At 42.7% G+C, this 6,066-nt stretch overlaps 1 pseudogene; it reads left to right on the top strand.

Moving 5' to 3' along the window:
* The first annotated feature begins 4,102 nt into the window (after positions 1-4,102).
* LOC129026044 (C-terminal-binding protein 2-like) lies at positions 4,103-5,403 on the top strand (annotated as a pseudogene).
* Positions 5,404-6,066: the final 663 nt, after the last annotated feature.

The following is a 6,066-nucleotide window of genomic DNA, read 5'->3' as shown; positions in this document are numbered from 1 at the left end:
GGCCACCTTGGAGAGCAGCCTGAGGGAGGTAGATGCAAATGGAGCAGATCAACAGGATCTTGCTGCACCTGGAGTCAGAGCTGGCACAAACCCGGGAAGAGAGGAACCAGGCCCAGGAGCACAAAGCCCTGTGGAACATCAAGGTCAAACTGGAGACTGAGATTGCCACCTACTGCCGCCTGCTATAAGACGGGGAGGACTTCACCCTTGGTGATGCTCTGGACAGCAACAAATACCTGAAAACCATCCAAAAGAACGCCCCCGCAGGATAGTGGACGGCAAAGTGTTGTCTGAGACCAACAACGCTGACGTTTTGAGATGCTGAGCCAGCAGAAGCAAGGTCCCTTTGGGGAGAAGGAGGCCAATAAAAAGTTCAGAAGTCAAAAAAAAAAAATTACCTGCAAATCACAGAAGTGTTTCCTTCACACAAAAGTAATATAGATTCATTAATTCATAGAAGTGGAAATTAGGACAATTTCCACAACTACTCACCCAGAGACGATTAAAAAATTAGTTGACCACCAACTCATAAAACAAATACACAAGTCATAAATAAAGTATGAGTAATGTTTATACAGGCAAATGAATAGAGAATTATGTTGGCAATAGGCATATGGTTGATCAATATTTGACTTATTTTCTACACTCCTTGAAAGTGTATACAGTTGAATATAGTCATACAAAATTATAATACATAGGCAGAATCTAAAAACACAATTAAATGATATAAGGCAGCCTATGTTAACAAGGAAATACAGGAATATAAAATATTAGAAAACAATATTAAATAAACATTAACCTGTGAAATACTGAATAAACAAAGCACACAACTGAAGAAGACTCTTTGTAGATAGCTACAATGTTCAACCAAAACTGGGCACCTATAAAGAGCAGATTTTGAATTATTAGCATGTGGTTAGAGTAACAAAATTGCACAAAAAATGCATTATAATCTCCCATAAAGAGCATTTAGAAGAAAGTTTTAATAAAGATTTCAATGATATTAGAAACATTTTTTATTATGTTCTTTATATATTACTCCTCATTTTATACAAATGGAAAGGCTATAATTTATTTTCTTCTATTTTATTTTTTGAGACAGAGTCTCTCTCTGTCACCCAGGCTGGAGTATAGTGGTGAGCCCTTGGCTCACTACAACCTCCACCTCCCAGTTTCATGCCATTCTCCTGCCTCAGCCTCCCGAGTAGCTGGGACCACAGGCACCCATCACCACGCCCGGCTAATTTTTTTGTATTTTTAGAAGAAAAGGGGTTTCACCATGTTGGCCAGGATGGTCTTGATCTCCTGACCTTGTGATCCGACCGTCTCGGCCTCCCAACGTGCTGGGATTACAGGTGTGAGCCTCCGCGCCCGGCCGGCTACATTTTTTGTATTTTTAGTAGAGAAGGGATTTCACCATGTTGGCCAGGCTGGTCTTGAACACCTGACCTCGTGATCCACCCACCTCAGCCTCTTAAAATGCTGGGATTACAGGCGTGAGCCACTGCACTGGCTTATAATTTATTTTTTTAAAAACAAAGAAAAGACTTACATTTTTAAATACGGGAACAACATGAATATTGTAAAATGTGCTGTGGAACACCACAATACAATAAGCAAATAGAAATAAATTATACTATCATTCAGATAAATGTTGAGGAAAGTAAATGGAAACACTAATGATAAGTTTTTCTATGCAGTGAATTTAGACACAAACTAAAACTTTTCTTAATGTGATGTGCATACTATCTAATTCACTTTCTATATAACACATAAATTCAAGTGTGCTATTCTGAAACTCCTGAAGCTAAAATTATAGGCTAATTTGGCATACATAAAAATAAGACAGGGAAAACGTACAGATCACAGTCCCACTAAGCTTTGTATAAGATTAATTAATAAAATAATTCATTAAGAAATAATGTAACAATTAAGAATTTATTCTATTCTTGGCAAGTTTCTAAGTTTTTTTTATGGCACTAAGGTCTTTAAAAATTCTTTGAAATGAGTGGTTACAATAAACTATTCCACAAGTGAGGCGCTTCGCATAGAGAGTTCACATTTCTAAGTTAGTTTCTACTAAAGAAAAGAAAACTTTTTGACCTACATTACCAGAGACGAAAAAAAGAATAAAGTGAAATAGAAGATTCAACTTTATCATATGTGCTGAAGTGCTTTGGGCTCTGATAAATTTTTTTTCCGATATTTTTACACGATCACATTTGAAATCACAGGACTGAAAATCATGAAGCAGAAGCATGTGTCCTTGGTGTTTCTGAAATATGTGAATCAAAACCCAAGGTCTGCACTTTTACTCTCACAAACTTCTGACGTGAGGCACAGATTTTACAAAACAGCTGTAAATAAAAGTCTCGCAAAATGTGCAGATTTCCTCAGATCCCAAAAAACAATGGAAAAGCACTCAGACCACAAGGCCTTCATGGGAATAACAGAAAGAAGAGGAGAACTTTGGCTCTCGCTGTGAATGCCCTGGAATATTAGTGGAGGAACAGGAGAAGCCTTAGAAGATTTAGGAGCATAATCAGCATAAGGTAGGAAATTTCCATCTGTAGCAGCAAAAGAAGTAAATCTAGGATTTTCCAGAACCAATTTCTTTGAAGCAGAACTTCCAACACCACATTTTTAAGGTTTTCTCCTTGGCCTTTTCACCTCTCATCTTTGTTATTTGTTCATTCTTTCCTATTGGGGTGATGCCTATTATTCTCTCTCTTTTTACATTCCAAAGATATTTCCTTTACTGTGGAACAGGGGCGTCCAAGGGAGACCACAGCCATGAGTTCTTAGTTTCTGTTTCTGGTTGAGCCAGCAAGGCCCTTTCTTCATCCCCCTTTTCTGCTTATCACTAGAGACAGAACCTGAAAACCATGGTTGCAGGCTTCTAAAAGCCTAAAATAAAACACAGCCATAAAAAGAACAGTACAAGTCGGGTTGGAAAAGCTTGCTGTACAAGGCAACCAGGTCTGGCTTACATTCACCACATCCTTTCTTCTTTCCCAGAAATTGGGCTCAAGAGAAAACGTCCAACTTTTAGTATCTCCCTCAGTATACGATGAGAATAGTGGAACATATGTTCAAAGGTTTGGCTTTTGGGGCTACCTCTGGTGACTAGATTCTGTCTCCCCCAACAGGGAGTGCTAAAGGAAATGGCAGAGTAATAAGAATGACAACTTATGACTGCTGAGAAAAGAAGCTGAATGCTTATCACAGCCTCAGAGAAACAAACACTGCAATCAACTGCAGAAGCAAAGGACTACCGTGTCTGGAAAATAAGGGGAAAAATATCTTTACCTTAAAAATACACACACAAGGCCAGAGAAAACACATCGAAGACCCTGTTAATGAAGCACCAGAATATTCAGCCTCACTGACTGCTGTATTATCTTGTAGTAAGAAACTTTTTACATACTACGTTACACAGTTGTTTTATAAATTTCTGAATCTCATCAAAAGATTGCAGGGCATACAGAGAAGGCAGAAAACAGAGAAAACATGTCCCAATTAAAGAAATAAAATAAACCTACAAATATTGACCTTTAAAAATCTTTGTTGATCTTGAAAGATCAAAATCTGTAGGTTTATTCTTTTGTTGTTGTTGTTTTTGTTTTTGCATTATATAGTTTAAAAATCAAAATAATTATCAAGGCCGCTTAATGAGACGGGCACTCCTCTGGTCCGCGGGGCACCGGGAAAGGAGGAGCCTGGAGACCATGCCGGACACATTGGTGGCCCCAGGCTCAGACCAGGAGCAAGGACCAGGATGCACCGGGCCGAAACCGCCTCCACTTCCAGCGTTCGCGGATTCCAGGAGCTCCAGACCTGGGGTCGTGGTGAGATTCTTTGATTGATTGTGTGATGGTGGCTGAGTTGCAAGCAAACAGGTTTCATCACTTAAATTGCTTTGAACCAATGAACCTGTATTCCCTTACAAAGATGGACAGCCCATCGTGTGTACTATAGATTTTCTGAACAAATTTATATTGGATTCATAGTGGTGTCATGCACGCAGACGCCTCCGAGTTCCCCTAAGTTCTTAGAGGACTGCTTTGACTTTTGATCTGAGAATTGCAAAGTTCCCTAAAGAATGACATTTGTGGATAAGCGCAAACTTAAGAGACAGCGATTGGACAGAATTTGTGTAGGAATTCGCCTCCACGTCATGAAAGGCCCCCTGCAACCCCGCCCTGTGGTGGCGCTGCTGGACGGCCGCGACTGCATTGTGGACATGCCCATCCTGAAGGACCTGGCCACCGTGGCCTTCTGTGACGTGCAGTCCACGCAGGAGATCCACGAGAAGGTTCTAAACGGAGCCGTGGGCGCCATGATGTACCACACCAAAACCCTCACCAGGGAGGACCTGGCAAATTTCAAGGCCCTGAGAGTGATCGTGCGGGTGGGCAGTGGCTACGACAACGTAAACATCAAGGCTGCTGGCGAGCTCAGAATTGCTGTGTGCAACATCCCGCCCGCAGCCGTGGAAGAGACAGCCTACTCCACTATCTGCCGCATCCTCAACATGCACCAGAGGAACACATGGCTGGAACAGGCACTGTTGGAAGGCAAGCGGGTTCAGAGCGGGGAGCAGATCTGCAACGTGGCCTCGGGAGTGGCCCGCATTCGTGGGGAGACGCTGGGCCTCATCGACTACGGTCGCACGCAGCAGGCTTTTGCAGTTCCAGCCACCGCCTTTGGATTCAGCTTCATATTTTATTACCCCTACTTGCAGGATGGAATCGAGCTGTTCCTGGGCGTGCAGAGGGTCTACACACAGCAGGATTTGCTGTATCAGAGCCACTGCGTCTCCTTGCCCTGCAGTCTCAGCGAACATAAACACCACCTCATCAATGACTTTACCATAAAGCAGATGAGGCAGGGAGCATTCCTTGTGAACACAGCCCGTGGAGGCCTGGTGGATGAGAAAGCCTTAGCACAGGCCCTCAAGGAGGGCAAGATACGAGAGGCAGCCCTCGACGTGAATGAGTCATAGCCCTTTAGCTTGGCTCAGGGTCCATTGAAGATGTCCCGAATATCATCTGCACTCCTCACACTGCCTGCTACAGCAAGCAGGCGTCACTGGAGATGAAGGAGGCAGCTGCCACCGAGATCCGCTGAGCCATCACAGGTCGCATCCCAGGAAGCTTAAGAAACTGTGAACAAGGAATTCTTTGTCACATCTGTGCTTTGGTCAGTAACAGACCAGCAAGCAATTCATCCAGTCATCGTCGGCGTGGCTCCAGGAGGACTTCCTGCATCCATGGAAGGGATCATCCCTGGATGCATCCCAGTGACTCACAAGCTCCCGAGAGTGGCACATACTTCCCAAGCGCCCTCTCCCAACCAGCCCACAATCACGGGGACAATCGAGAGCACCCCAACGAGAAATAGTAGAGAATGCCGGAGGGTAATCATTCTGATACACTTGGGAACAAGGACAGTGAAAAATAGATGAACTAACAGAAAAAGAATGTGGCGCTCTTTTTATCTGATTCTGGACATATACATCATTGATGTTGCAGTGTTAAAACTACAAGAGTTAGAAAACTGAAGATGTCGTCTGCTTACGGATGCTCTGAAAGAATAGGGTGTGATTTATTAACCATCAACTTCGGTTATTGTGTGTTAAGTTATTCATCTGTGAGTCAAATCACAAAGAATAAATAGAACTTTTTCCTTTATCAGTCCCTTGGGCACAGCAGGACCGGAACACCCTGCTCAGAATGTTGCATCAAGACTTCCAACATCAAAATAAAAACCATGAGGAGGAAATCCACATCTTGTGACTTGAGTCCCTTCAGTCTACAGGGACTGGTTACTGCTTTTTGCTAATAGGAAGATCACATTACTAGAAAATGTGGAGTAAACTGTTTGCCTGTGTTAGACATCTGCACGCATAGGATTGAAGACAGTACCGGATCCTGTACAGAGAAACGTCTGTCACATCTGAACTGCATACTGAGAGGGCAAGTTGGTTGTAAGTTCAGTAAAAGCCTCCGATAATGCAAAAAAAATAAAAAATAAAGCAGTATTAAATATCACAAGCTGTTTGTA

This window comes from Pongo pygmaeus, chromosome 12, assembly GCF_028885625.2.
Source record: "Pongo pygmaeus isolate AG05252 chromosome 12, NHGRI_mPonPyg2-v2.0_pri, whole genome shotgun sequence".
Classification (NCBI taxonomy): domain Eukaryota; kingdom Metazoa; phylum Chordata; class Mammalia; order Primates; family Hominidae; genus Pongo; species Pongo pygmaeus.
Note: the sequence above shows the minus strand (reverse complement) of the source record. Positions and strands in the feature narration are given on the sequence as shown.